Genomic DNA, 16039 nt, shown 5'->3' with positions numbered 1-16039 from the left:
CTGCATGGAAGACTCCTTGCGGTGACCTCACTCCAATTTCTCCAGGGATGTCTTTTACTCTATCTTTACCTTGTTTTCTTAGTTTATTTTATTTTTATTGTTATTTTGGATATGCGGTTGCTTCCTTAGTTGTGGTGTGTTTGCTCCTTGTAGGTGCAACAATAATTCTCCTCGGTGCGCAGTACAACGGAAGAATTCCCTCCATCTTTTAACACATGGTTTCGATCACATGAACTCCAAAGCATGGCCGCATGCGTTATTCTATTTAAGGTTATTTTCTTGTTATCTTTTATGCATTATCCTTTTGAAATTCTCCTTGTCTGATTGTGTTCCTTTGCGATGCATCTATGATGGTACGTATAATTCACTACATCCGTTAACTAAGCATCGCAAGGCTCTCCTTACTTTTAATAGCATCTTCGAATTTTGACAGTCTAAGCTTTATTATATGCAAACATTTGTTATCGCATTTCGGTTAATTTTGATTTTAGCTTTGCGGCGAAAACGCTGCCAACCTCTAAGTTTGGGGGTGGCAGTGATCCCGAAGAATTGCGTTCACTACATTGCAATCATTTCTAAAAAAAAAAAAAAATCGAAATAACAACTCCATTGTCAGCACAAGAGGAAACCCATGCTGATAAGGGTTAAGTCGTGAAAGGCACTTACCCGAAGTTGGATGCCCGCATAACACCCGTGAGGGCAAGCCAAAACGAAAGTAAATGGCCAAGATCAACGCATAAGCGCAACTCCTCTGTCCGGCGCAAGCCAAATTAAGCAAGGCAAGAGTTGAGTTGAATATGGAACGCAATCGAAGTTGGATGCCCACATGACACACGTGGCGGCAAGCCAAAACGAAGAGCGTACCTAGGGTCAATGCCATATTTGAATAAAAAACCGCAAAGCTTTGATTTATTTTGAACGAACGCATTCTCAAAAGCTGAACCCAAAGTTGCAGGGAATGAATAAAAAGTTTTTGAGCAGAGGCTTGCCAGACTTAAACTTAGAAAAGATCATTTTGAAGAAGCAGCCAAAGTGGAGGAGAGTGTTGCGGCCATGGTCAGAGGTGTGAGTAAATTATATTCTGAGAGGTTGGTCATCGCAAAGGAAAGCCAGAGGGTGAGTTATGAATTTCTTGAGTATAACGCATGCTTGAGGACAAGCATAATTCTAAGTTTGGGGTGTGATGACGGGCAGAAATGCATGTTATCTTAGGCTTTTTATATAGAATTATGAAGATTTTAAAGTGAAATATGCGGCGAATATGTTAGGAATTCATGAGAAAATGAGTTTGGGTCATTCGGCATTAAGAATCTCGGCTAACCCACTATTATGCGTTATTATGCGTTCAATTGTCTATCTTTGTAGCTAACGAAGGAAGCGGATGCATATGCGGAAGCCAGGCTATTGCAAAGACGACCGCATGGGAGAATTTCTCCATAAAAAAGGAACGCATATGTTCGATGCATGGATGTTGTGGCCATCAACCGCATGCGTCCATCGCATAGAAGTTGCGATGGTCAAACGAATGTGGTCATCGCTGAGAAGTTACGGCCATCGAGTGAATGCGGTCATCGCAAGGAGATTGCGGCTACATAACGATAACCATAAGAAAGGGATGAACGCAAGGTTAGTGAAATGCAACATGAACGCATACCTTGGGAGAATCAAAAGATGATGTTGACATTTCACCTATCACGCCATTAGCAGCAGAGATTCAGAAAAGAACCATCGCGCCGCGAATGTCAGAATCAGAGTAGGTCCATTAATGTTGTCGGCGATCAAGCTCTATAAATAGAGGCCGCTGAGCAGAATTTCAAACCATCTAAGTTTCTACCTTCGTGTGGATCCTTGTGATCCAGACAAACGCGTGAGAAGAAAGCTTGAGAGTTTTTCATCTCCTTCATCCATTCCGAGTGACGACCGGAGCCTTCACTGGAGTCATAGCTCGAGAGAGTTTGCTCCACCGCTTTTCCATGGCACCACCGATAGCCTTGACACACATCTGTTGGAAGCAAGACATTGCTTCCAACTGGTCCTTTCATTTTCTCTTCTTTCCTTATATTGTATTGTGTTACATTTTGGCTTAAGAAATTAATACATTTTGTGATCAGTGCATTTCTATATTTTCTTCGATTCCATCTCTATCTTCCTTTACTTATCATTCTTAAGTTTCATTGCATCACTTAGTGGGACTGTTAGAGTATCGCATACTTAATCATGCGACATAGGAATATGAAGCATGTAGCAAACCACCGGGAGGTGTGTGTTGCATGAGTGTTGTGAGAAAACCTAATTTTCTTAGTGTGAAGCTGTAGCAACGCTTGTCTATAAGCGGACGCAATGCTTGTCTATGAGTAAAGTCAACAACAACCACTGCCCGGGAGAATAAGTGGTTCGTCGCATTAAGCAATGTAAGCAAGTGTTCACTAGAGATAGGAATAATCTTACGTCAACTAGGCTTTTGTGCTTACCTTGTCTTATGTATGCGTCCATCACATCTTTAGAGCTACTCAAGAGAGAGTCTAAAGAAAGAACCTAAGACTTGAGAGAGATAGGTTAGAATCGAGGCTCGGGAGAGCTAGATTATGATTGCATAAGCAAGAATGGAGACTTAAGAATAAGTTCTGTTTGCTATTACACTTCACGTGCATCTGCATTGGGCGTGTATGGCATGATCGCATTAGTTTGCGTTGGCTGGTATTGCCCTTGCAGTCAAGCTTAGGGTTGTGATGAAGACATCCTCACATTTTATCTATTTTTCCATGCATTTACTACGCGTCAACAACTGTCGTGTTTCTACCTCTCAGTCATATTCCCACTGTTTTGTCTGTTAGTTAGGAATAGGAGTAGTTTATAGCTTACAACCCCATCATTCTTTTATTTATCCGCTACAAACACATTACCACATGCATTTAGCTACAAGTCCCTGAGTTCGACCTCGGATCACCCGAGAAACTTGCGTTCTCGTTATACTTGGCGAGAGTCTAAGAAAACATGTGACAGGAACGCATGGTCATCGCATACATTTGTAATCGCATATTGCATAGTCCAACGCATGAGATCCAACACATAACCTAAGACATGCATCGCATATTGCATCCCCATAATTTTAGTCATCAATAACCACTGATAGAAACATCAGTGATAACCATGAGTGTTAGCTACTCATAGTTTTCAGTGTTAATTTTTAAAAGTTGATAAACACTGATGAAAGTATATTAGTGATGACCACTAATAACTTCATCGTTGATATAGCTTAATCTTTCAAAGTTTATGGTTTTCTTTCAAAGTTGATAACTAGCCTTAAGTGTTAATATTTTAAGGTTGATTCCAATTGATGAAAGTCTATTGGCGATAGCTATTGATAGTAGCTATCAGTGACTATCACTGATATCTATTATTGTCGATAACTTTCCACTTGAGAAAATCGGAAAGAAGAAGCACGCAAAAATAGGGAATTTTGGGTTTTCATTTGGTGGGCTGAGCAAAAATTATGGAATAATCAGGTAAATAGCAGTAATTATATATTATTTGAAAAAATAGCAAAAGGCGGAGTAGTTTTGAATTATAGCAAAACGCATGGATATCACATGAGTCAAACTTTTGGAAATCCTAAAATACCCTTATCGTCTCTTTTAATTGCAGTGTAATTAATTCGACATCTGTATTAATGAAACTATAATTAATTCAACTATATATTCCGGTAGACTTTCAACAACAACTAACTTGATTATTTCAAGCAGATAATCATCCTTAAACCTCATAATTTTAGTAGTTGTTATGAATTTATGTATCAAATTTAATACTTATTTTGAATTTTCAATCTTCTACAACAACTAATTTTAAAATCTTTGTTTGAAATTTAAATTAGTATATTATATTAATTATCCCAACTAAAATTTATTGCTTTTATTATACTTTCTATTAAACTTAATCAAGATTTGCAGTTTTAAAATACTTTTGAACAATATATTTATTTTCCTTTTGTTTCAAACATAAAATATTAGAATACAACACGTAGCCCTAGCTTTCTTCATCCTATTGACGTTTTCTTTTTATGGCTGTTAAAAAATTAAGAGTTGTTCAATGGGTGAGATGAAAATAACTACTATCATGATTTCCGATTTATAGAAGTTTCTGTTGCTTCAAACACATCTTTTAAACATTTTGTCGATCTAATCCAATCTAAGGTTTTTCCAACTTCTGAATGTATTATTTCTCAGTTAACAATGTATCGGGATGACTGCAAAAATCCTAATGGTTAGAAACGTGGAAGACAAAGAAGTGAAATCATAATATGATTAGAATTGTGGATGACAATTAACGACAAGTCTACTTTGCAGGATGAAAGATTCGACTTAATCGACCATGACCAATAGTTCAAGTCGCAGAGTCTCTTCTTTCCAAAGTGATTCCCATCAAGCCATTGTGAAAAGATAGGCCAAGCATATAGACGGTATTGGTATTAACCTGTTTTCCTTGGGGGGGTCTTATACCCACCTTGACTGATTCGATCAAGGAAGGATGTACCATCTTGAATATTGTTTATTTCTCTTTTATTTATCTGATCTCCACGATTGACATCAACACCACATTCTAATTGGTTAATAATTTCAATTGACGATTTTTAATTGGGATTTTCACACTCTAATCTTAATCAATTTCTTTCTTCATGAATGCAATTATTTAGATAAAGTTTTTATTAGTCCAACTTTCACTTTCTAAACTAATATTTTGATCTAGAACCACGAAAAAGTATTGTTACAAAATTTTGGGTAAGTTCAATAGCGATGTAGATGGTTCAGCTGAGTGATTTTCAATTGGAGTGTATTTGTTTTTAAGTTTAGTGTATTTGTTGGGCGTAGTTTGGAAATTAACTGCACTGTATTTGTAGGTCACATAAATATCTCATTGGAAGTATAACAAAAAACTTTCAAAAGATCTTTGATGACTGCAAAACCATCATCCGAATTATAGTGTAATTAATTTTCCTTTAACCCTAAAATGCCCCCATCTGGATTTTAGAATTTTGAGTAGAGTGGAAGAAATTATGGTTGTGATGATAGATTCATAGACAATGATTCTATTTACGACCGCACCATTGTTGACGGAGGAGTTGATTTTGGAGAGGAAAATGACGGCAACTTGATTGGAGAAGAGGTCGGTGTAGTGATTAGAGCCTAGCCAACCGATAGTCTCTAGATGTTAGTTTTAATTACAATGTAATTACGAATATTTCTTAATAAGTCATTTGCAATCTCATTAATATGGCCTGGGGTAGTTTAGACTTTTATAAATTCGTTTATTTTTATTTTTATTTTTTTTTTCCATTTTTGTGAATGAAATGATAATTTGCTATTTTTATAAATGAAAAATTAAAATCCGCTATTCTTCTCGTTAGTCCAAGAACTATTGGATTTTTTTAGTCTTTTACAATATCTTAGCCTATTTTTGTGTTACATTTGCAATTATTTTATCCTTGTGCCACATATACTATTAGTTTGGACTTGATTGCTAGTTATAAAACTGGAAAAATTGGAGGAATATTGTAAATTTTATAAATAATTATTGAAATATTGTAGTTTTGAAAAAAATTAGAGAAGTATGGTAGTTTTGAAGATTTGACTTAAACGAATTCTTTAATTGATGTACGTCGAGGGTTCAAAACTCGACCTTATCTTTATCGAGTGTTCAAAACTCGACAAATATATGGTTAAGTGTTGAACACTAGACCCGTTTTTCTTTTCTTTTCTTTCTTTTTTTTTAATATTATTTCTTTACCTTCCCTAAACAAAGTATCCTATGCAAATTTACCATTCTATTTCTTAATAAGAAGAAAAATTTACCCTTGTATTTCTTAATAATAAATAAAATTTACATCATTAACTGTTAACTCTAAGAGACATCATCGAATAGAACAAATTCTCAATCTTTTTTTCTTTCATATTACAATTATTGTTCATAATCGAAAAATAATAAAATGTAAATTAAAATTTTCATATCAATAAAACAATTTAATGTTTCTCATTCATTTAAAAATAATAATAAAAAAATCAATGTGTCGAACAAGGAAGATGTCTATTTCGCACTGGTTGTCATCGTCGAATTGAACTATAGGTTGCTCTGATTCCTCTTGATGTTGCTCTAATGACTCTTGTACCTCTACAGACGCTTCATAGTATAAATATTCGTTATGCTCTCCACGATCGCGCCTATGTCCATGCATGTATGAAAATGATGGATCAACCTCTGAATCATAATATCCTGAACCAAAAGGTGGAATCATCATCATCGGACTAGCATGACTAGTCTGGCTCTATGTTTGCATCATAGGAGGAAATTCTTCCACATTGTAGTTGACCTCATCGAACTTATATTCTCCTACTTGAGAACCTCCCCTACGTTTAGGAACTGGTGAAGGAACAATAGGTATATTGTACATATAATGTATCTTCTCCATATAACTCTCGTTATTACTGCATATAGTAAGGACCTGGTTTGGATCATTTGCAACATCACGAAGGCGACTGCTGTTCAATCTCTGTGAATTATAAAATAATTAGGCAATATTTAATTATGTACCAGATGACTCGCAATTGTTCCTGGACGAGTAATGTAGGACCTTGTAATAATATTATACCAATTGATGTAATTTTGAGTTGCATTCCTATAATATTTTAAGGGTTCCAATTGGGTAATTTGATAGAATTGCAACTCAAAATTACATCAATTGATATAATATTATTACAAGGCACTACGTCACTCATCCGGGAACAGCTGTCACTCATCTAGTACATAATTAAATATTAATTTTTAATTTCTTATTTTAAATATTGTCTATTTTTTTTATAATTCACAGAGATCAAACAAAATTCACTTTTGTGATATTGCAAATGATCCAAACCAGGTTCTTACTATGTGCAGTAATAACGAGAGGTATATGAAGGAGATACATTACATGTACGATATACCTATTGTTCCTCCACCAGTTCTTAGGCATAGGGAACGTACTCAAACAGAAGAAAATAAGTTCGATGAGGTAGACCACAATGTGGAAGAATTGCCCCATATGATGCAGATGTAGAGTTAGACTGGCTATGCTAGTCGGATGATGATGATGCCACCTTTTGGATCAGGATATATGATTCAAAAATCAGTCCATCATCTTCATACATGCATGGACATGGGTGCGACCATGCAGAGTATAACAAATATTTATACTATGGAGTGCCTACAGAGGTACAAGAGCCATCAAGCAACATGAAGAGGAACCAGAGCAACATCAAGAAGAATCAGAGCAACCTAGAGTCAAAGTCAACGATGACAACCAGCTCGAAATCGACAATGTCTGCCTTGTGGGACATACTGATTTTTTTAAATTATTTTTAAATGAATGAGAAACATTAAATTGTCGTATTGATTTCAACATTTTAATTTAGATTTTATTATTTTCCAATTATGAACAATAGTTGTAATATGGAAGAAAAAAAGATTGAGAATTTGTTCTTTTCTATGATGTCTCTTAGAGTTAACGGTTAATGTTCTAAATTTTATTTATTATTAAGAAATACAAGGGTAAATTTTTCTTCTTATTAAGAAATAGAACAATAATTTGCATAGGATACTTTATTTAGGGAAGGTAAAGGAATAATATATATATAAAAAAAAAAAAAAAGAAAAAAGGGTCGAGTGTTCAACACTCAGACAAAGGTAAGGTTGAGTTTTGAACCGTCGACGTACATCAATTAAAAATAATCGTACAAGTCAAATGTCCAAAACTAACATATTTCTCTAATTATTTTCAAAACTAGAATATTTCACTAATTATTTATAAAAGTTATTTTTTCCTTCCAGATATATAATATCTAATAAATTAGATTCAATTTGATGTCTAAGTGGCTCTCAAAGTCCTTATTATATTTGTTTAAAAAAAAAAAAATCAAGGCCAACTTAGGCCCAATCAAAGAACAATTCAAAGCCAAGGTTTGACTAGTTCAATCCATTTATGTGGATAGTTCTTTTTTTTTTTTTTTTTTTAATCAATTTTGAGATCAATAGCATACAAGCTTCTTCATACCACGATCAAACTCATATATGTGGATCGTTTTGTTGAGCTTGCCTAAGAGGCATGTAACTGGGTATATATGCGTGTGTATGGAGAGTTATTATATTTTACATAATTTTAAAAGTAAGTTTTTTTCCCCAAAATATGCATTTCTATATGTTTTACTCCATAGTTTATCTTTAGGATGATCATCGGTTGGTGGTGGCATTGTTTTTCGGCTCAGAACGATTAAAGAAAACTAGGATTCGAGGAGAAGAAGACAATGGTAGACAAAAGAGAAAGAAAGAAGAAGATCACCTGAGAAAAGTAAAAGGGAGAAACAGAAATGAGGAAGAGAGGGGGAAAGAAGAAGACAAATGAAAATAATGAAAAAAAAAAAACACGAAGGAAGGAAAAGTACTCTAAAAAACATAAACAATTTTTTTTTCCTTAAAAAAAGTTAATGATTACTTACTTTGTAGGTAATCATTACCAATAGAAACCAGATGCTGATTTTCTAGTTCTTAGTTTCATGCTGAAATAACGTATTGTTTTTTTGTAAACTAAAGAAATAATTGGCCGGTTCAGTCGATTTGTGGAATAATTGGTCGATTCCGTCAATTTGAGCTATTTTTGCCTTGTTGATCTAGGAAAGCCTAAGACTAGAGCAGCCTAGTAGAGTTTATAGGACCTATGGAGAACCTAGAAGAGCTCAAAGAAGCCATATGAAGAGCCTAAAGGAGTTGAGCCTAGAGGAGTTCAATGGTCTCATGAGGAAAGCCTAGTTGAATTCAATAGACCCATAGGAGCTTAAAGGGAATTCAATGGACCCATGAAAACTTAGAGAGAGTTTAGTGGACCCATGGAAAATTTAGAGAGAGCTCAAAGGACTAATGGGGAACATTGAAAAAGCTCAGAGGACCCATGGGAAGAGCCTAGTGGAGCTTAATGGACCTATTAAGAGAGCCTAGTTGAGATTAGAGGACCCATAGAGAGTTTAGGAGAGCTGAGGAAAACCATAAGGGGAGCCTAGTGGAGCTCAGAAGACCCATAGAGAGATCAAAGAACCCATATAGGGAGCCTAGTGGAGCTCATAGGATCCATGGAGAGCTCAAAGAACTCATAAGGAGAGCCTAGTGGAGTTCATAAGACCGATGGAGAGCTCAAAGACCATAAGGAGAGCCTAGTGGAGCTCAGTGGACCCATAAAGAGCGAGAGAGCTTAAAGGATCCATAAGAAGAGCCTAGTAGAGCTTAGAGGACCCGTGAAGAGATCCCAATGGAGCTCATAGGAGCCATGAGAAGCTTGGTGATGGCTTAAAGAACTCATGGAAATCTTAGGAAAAAACTTAGAGAACCCTTAAGGCTAGTGGAGCTCAGAGAATCCACAAGGAGTGCCTAAGAGAGCTCAGAGGACTCATAGGGAAAGTCTAGAAGAGCTCAGAGAACCTATAGAAAGAGCTTAGGAGAGCTCAGAGGACTCATGGGAGACCTCTTAACGAGTTGAGTATTAAACCATCCAAATTCTCAATGAATAGGTCATAAAGAAAGTGTTGAGAATTTAAGTGGATCATGCATTTAAGCATCAGTTGCAATAATAGTGTGACTCTCACCAAGCATTAACTCAGTGATTCCGAGAATTTAGAGGGGAATTATGAGCCCAAGCGTCAGTTATGCTTTACTATCTTTATATAAACGACCAAAGCCATTAGTTGAAGGTACGCCTAAAATACTTTACTATTTTCCACTATCAAGTTACTCACAAATCCGAGACTACTTGAGCGTCAGAGTATATGGGGTTTGACACAACACTGGTCCTTAGTTTCTTTTGTCTTGCAGCACATGGATAATTTTTTTGTTGTGATACAAATTTACGATTGACCCATTTTTTGGCATAAACACTAATCATTTTAGTGAGAAAATTAAGTAACAAAATTTATTTTGAAAAGTCAAAATAGAATTGAATAGAACATATCATTCAATAAATCTGGATAAAAAATGGTTTATAAACATTACTTACAATATAGGGATAAATATAGACATAATAATCAAACTTAAAGTATTAACAGATATAGCACAATGTAGAAGAATTTGTAGATATAATAAAATTTAGATCTAGCTTTCGAATATGTAAATATAAGACTCCATGTATCACTGATATATTTTTCTATATTTACAATTCTTTAAAATGTTGCTATAAACTTAACTGTTAGTTCTAAAAGTGCTACATATTACAATTACCCTAAAATATATGTTAAGTAACAATCCTTTTTAGTATTTACACTTTTAAACATGTTCTATTTCAATCTTTATACTTTTAAATGTTCAAATCTTGTTTCAGTATATTTAATATATCTTAAATTAAAATATTCCATAGAATTAGTTTAAAATGCACATCGTCTTTTTTTGCATGAAAAAAATATTATTATTGTTTAATCAATTTCGATAAAGTATATTATAAAATAACTAAATTAAATATTTATCTAAAAGGCTGAAATAAAATTTAAGATTTACTTAAAATACACTAAATTTGAATATTTAAAAGTATAGAATCTAAAATAGAATAGAAATTAAATTACCATATACTTTAACAAAAATAAAATCAACTAATAGGTAAACTGAAGCCTAATTTTTCAAATATTGATCTAATGAACCCAAGTTAGTCCAACTTTTGGAGTTTGCATCAAGCTAGCCCTACAATTTTCTTTTCCTTGATAAATGATATTTAATTTATGAACGATATATTTGAGAAACAAACAACCAAGTGAGAGTACAACAAAAACTACAAGAAATTCTATCATTTTAGGGTTGCATCATAAGCATGAAAGAGAGAAGAGTTGGTGGACCACCCGTAGCTAGCCCTACAGGTGTACATAAAGTTGGATTTGATCAACATATTATGTGGGTCAATCCAAAATTTTTGAGTGGATCGATTCAATTATCTGAATGAACGTCCAAATATGATATGCAATCCAATTCAACTCTACCCTTATATCGCCGTGATTGATGGAAATATCTATCACCTCTATACTCTCTTGAACAATGAATGCGTCAATGTGAGAAACATTATTGAAATATATAGGTGGCAAGCAACTGGTGTGTAAGATCTAGAGTAGAAAGAGAAGACGAAGGATGAGAAAAGATATATTATCGAGTGAAGACTGAAAATCAATTGGGAAGGAGATGGTATAATTTGTGTACAGATATATTATCACTTGCTAACTCTTGAGTTTCGTATTTTCTTATTCTTAATGTTTCTGCTTATCACTTTGGAAAAAGTTTAACCAAATGATTATTTCTATACGTAATCTTTCATGTCTTCAGTTCCTTAAAAACTTTTGCGGGTACGTTTACGATTTCGTTTTTTAGTTTTCTGTTTTTTCAATTTATGCTTTCCTTCTCCCAATTATTCTATTGGGATTTTTGCTTATATTTTATTGAAATATTTATATTCCATGTCAAAATCTTAAAAAAGAAAAAAAAGATTTTAAAAGAATACTTTTTTAGACCATGAGTAGAAAGTGTAATATAACATAGAAACTTGTGGATGAGTGTTGTGTTTATAAGAACCAAAAACAAAAAACTAAATGGTTATCAAATTATACCTATGTTATTTAATATATAGTAATTGATAATGGAAATGATGTGATAAATTAACTTTCGATCTTAAAGAGAGAAACACATGCCAATTATTGATAAACTACATATGTTCATCCTGATCAATAAAAATAGATTTTTTTTAGTTCAACAAGAAAGTAGAAGATTCGAACATTTCATATAAATTAGATCCACTTTATATCAGTAGAGTTGTACTTTAACTTTGACAAAATTAGATTTGTGACTAACTTTAAGTCCTATAATTTGAAAGTGGGTTAAGCACTTTTGTTCCCTTCTACATACTCGAGCTAGGTTAGCAGCCGAATTGCTTATTTTTCATTAATTAATCTTTAAAAAGTGTTAAATCCATAGGAGTGGTGCAGGGAGTGTTCATACTTAGTTTAGGGAAGTTTTGAAGTTCCGTAGACATAACTTCAACTTTATATTTTCAGTTATATTTAAAGTTTTCTTACCTGACCACAAAAAAAAAAAAAATTTAGGAACAAAAAACTCTTTAAACCAAAATTTGAAAGTTCAAAAACTAAACTTAAAGTATATATATATATATATATATATAAAACCAAATATTATTCGATTTGGTAAGATATATGAATATAACCTAAACCAAAAATTCATTTACTGCTTACGTTTGATTATGTTCGATTTTTTTTTTTTTTTTTTGAATTGTTAGGTATGTCACTTAAATTTGGCCCGAATAGTGTTCTAATGCTCATTAGATTTTTGAGCTTGAATTGAACTTCAATTTATACTTCTTTGAACTATCCCAAAATGACCAAATGAAAATGCTGACCAATTATGAACTTTAAAAGTTTAACCACCAAACTGATAAATTTGAGATAATAATAATCATCCTTAAAGAAAGGGGAATTCTTATCCACATAATTATAAGGTAAAATAAAATAGTAATCATATACCAATCGAACACGTAATAATAAAAGAATTTAAAAGAAACTCGACCAAGTGGAAGAATTCAAATGAGATCCATTTAGCTTGATGATGTAAAGGAAAAAGGTAAGCTCAAATCAAACAATTTGACAAAAAAGAAAAAAAAAAAAAGAAAGAAAGAGAAAAGGCCTCGTTGGAAGCTCCATTATTGACCCTTGTTTGGCACGTACGTATGACATTTCCTAAAGCCATCACTTAGCATATTTTTTTCGCTGCTCTAAAAAAATTATTCTCCAAAATTCTTTTTTTTCGAATTTTTAATAAGAAACAAAAATTTTGTTTCTTTTTAATTTCTTTTGTTCCTTTATAGGAAAATAGAAGGTTGGAATTTACTAACAAACAAACAAACTATTCGTGCTGATCGGGTTCTGTCTAATAATTATAAATTTAATTGTTTCACCAAAATGAGTTTGATTAAGTGATATTGGCATGCAGTCCGATCCAAAAGGTCAAAAGACGTTGAATCTCCCACTCCAAAATTATACTAAAAAATACAATGGTTTCTTCTCTTTTCATCAAGTTCCATTGGTCCATTCTCTTCCATAATTTTCCCTCTATTTTAGAAAAAAAAAATATATTTGTTTTCGTTTCTTTTTTTGGAGGATAATTGGAATTAGGGAGAATCACACCACGGATCTTGTGGAAGCCAATTGAGCTATATTTGATTTGACATATATTTTCATTTCTAATAGTTAGGTATTTCTTTACAATATAATATCTATTATAACAAAATTTTTAATTTAATTCCTATTGTTTTATATTTTTCGATAGACATTCATATCAAAACTGACACAAGATTAGATCTAAACTTCCGAGAATTAACCTAATTCTTACTCAAGAAAAAAGTTATTGATTATTGATTATTTCTTTAGTTATTTATTTTTTGTTAATTAGGAAACCTTAACATTCTTTTGAATTTTGTTATAAAATCTAAAAATTGAAAAAGCGAAATGATTGTTACTTGCAAGACGTTTATTTATTAGGAAAAAGTATAATTAAGCTTTTTTGTTACTATTTCTTTCTATGTCTTATATATTTTTATATTTTTATTTTGTTTTTACTCTTGTCTTTTTCTCGTTGTTTATTCAGAAACTTCAGAGCTCTGAGAAAGCAAAAAAGTAGAGCCTGACCACTAAGAATCAACTCATTAAAAAAAAAAAGTTGTCATTCTTTTTATTCTTATTTCATTTTATATTTTCTTTTTAGCTTTTCAATAGCTTCTGGGAAATTCAAACAAAAACCTATTTAGTAAATTTTTTCCTTTCATTTTCTAGATTCTTCCACAGAATAATTTGGATAGAAATTTAGAGGGAAAAATAAAATAATAAACTGAGTCCATCCCACTAAAGGAACCAAAATTGTTTTTATAGAATTAATATTTGAAAAATATTCGCACCATCGCTCGATTACTCTTAGTGCAATTTTTACTACACTCCATTAAAAATTGACACTGGTCAATTTTGACACATAGATACAAAATAGACTACACTCTCTTATTTAAAATTTAAATAAAAAGAAAGTTGTAATGTCTTTAATCTCATCTTAAAAAAAGTTAAAATGATAATAAAGTTGTCACACTCACGGAAATAGACAGTTGATATTATTGGCTTTAAAGTCAAAAATTCGATTTTTTTTAAAAAAAAAATCTAGATATAATTTATATTTCTATGATATAAAAGTCGTATTATCAACATTAAAGTTGGCTTTTAACTCAAGTTTGTGTGTATGTTTATATATAATAAATATGTATTAAATTCTGAACTTGTGTCTATTTTTTCTTTTTTAGTAACTCAACTTGTGTCTAAAATAAGATTCAAACAAAATTACAAATTTACTTGTATGAAATTATGGGGAATACCAAAATAATAAAGTCCCCTACGAATGAATAAAACAGAGAGAAGATAAGAAAATCCAAGCAAGAGGAAACCCTAGAAGTAAAAGAAATCCATAGGCGGCGGGGAGGCGGCGGTGGCAACAACAAAGAAAATCAAACAAAAAAAGAGAGAGAATTAGAACCTGAAAGAGCGTTGAGTCCATTGAAGCAGGCTTTGATAAAGGAGGTGGCGCCACCGCCATTGGCGGCGGTGGTTCGTTGCTGTTCGACGTCGTTCTGCTTGTCTCCATTATTAAGAAGCGGCGCAAGGAGGTGGCCTGATAATACGTGATGAACGGAATCATCATCCATCGGAGAAAAGGGAAAAACAGAGAGAGAGCAAGAAAAAAGGAGAAAGGTTTAATAATAGGCAATAACTCAATGGCTGTTTGCTTAAAGAAACGGAGCTATTTATGGACAACCTCACCCCCATAAAGTCGAAACCAAATTTACTGCCTTGAACAATGGGGAATATATTATGGTAAAGGATTAAACCAAATAATAATGATGTTAATATTAATAATCAATTTTTACCTCAACTTGTTAGTTTATATCAAATTTTACTCGAAACTAAACTTCAATAAGTGTTATCAATCTAGACTTCAAACAATAATTATATTTTTATTTTTTAGAAAGTTTTTTTTTTAGAATTCTGTTATTGGCAATATTTATTTATGTATTTTGTATGCTTCCATATCATCCTTTTTCAGCAGATATCTTTCAAATTGTCGCTATATATGTAGTTTCTATCAGTTTATTGTTAGCATCAAGATGAAGATTTTGCGTATCAATAATTTTCTTATCGAAAAGATTATGGCATGAGATCATTTAAATGGTAATTGACTGAAGTTTCATCCCTTATCCTCACAATTATGGTACAAACAACAGTTTTATAAATGAATATTTTCTTTAATCATTATATTTTGTTGTCCTTAAATTGTTGTTTCTTAATTTCAGATATATATATATATATATATATATATATATATATATATATATAATTTTAAAAGAAAAAAAATATGACACGTGCAATGCACACTTATTTATTGATTCTAGTATCTAAAAGAGCCCAACTCGTTTAAATGATTTTATATGATTAGTTTTCAGTGAGTAATTAAACTTGCTTGTCAATTATGTTAACAGCACCAAAATTTTATTTGTCTTCAATTTCCATGTTGATTTTTTTTCTATCAAAAAATGTTTTAATCCTTTGTTGACCCCTTGCATGCACAATGACTTATAAAAGTTATTTTATTTTTATTTTTTCATTAGGACAACAAACATTAGAACTACATATATTTATATGTATAGGAAGAGGTTAGTATCGCTATCATTTAAACATTCCTTGGATTATACTAATTATTTTTGGATTATATTGTACTCATTTTATTTTGATTAAGAATTTACAATTTGTTCTATTAGATAAGAACTTTGTTAGAACATACTTTGTTTATAATTATGATTAAAGATGTGAATGAAGTGTGAATTATATATTTCTTCATCTAGAAACAATAATATGGGTAAGTGACTTCAATGAATGAATAAATATATATATATATA

At 32.3% G+C, this 16039-nt stretch overlaps 1 long non-coding RNA gene across 1 annotated transcript; it reads right to left on the bottom strand.

Moving 5' to 3' along the window:
* Positions 1 to 7883: 7883 nt before the first annotated feature.
* Positions 7884 to 15081, bottom strand: LOC150030173 (uncharacterized). The gene is made up of 2 exons (XR_016527137.1): positions 14623 to 15081; positions 7884 to 8362 (listed from the first exon to the last, which is right to left on the bottom strand). It is a non-coding gene; the product is annotated as an uncharacterized LOC150030173 (long non-coding RNA).
* Between the last annotated feature and the right edge of the window lie 958 nt (positions 15082 to 16039).

This window comes from Benincasa hispida, unplaced genomic scaffold (genome assembly GCF_027475165.1).
Source record: "Benincasa hispida cultivar pf3 unplaced genomic scaffold, pf3_genome.v1.1 HicScf496, whole genome shotgun sequence".
NCBI classification, from domain to species: Eukaryota; Viridiplantae; Streptophyta; class Magnoliopsida; order Cucurbitales; family Cucurbitaceae; genus Benincasa; species Benincasa hispida.
Note: the sequence above shows the minus strand (reverse complement) of the source record. Positions and strands in the feature narration are given on the sequence as shown.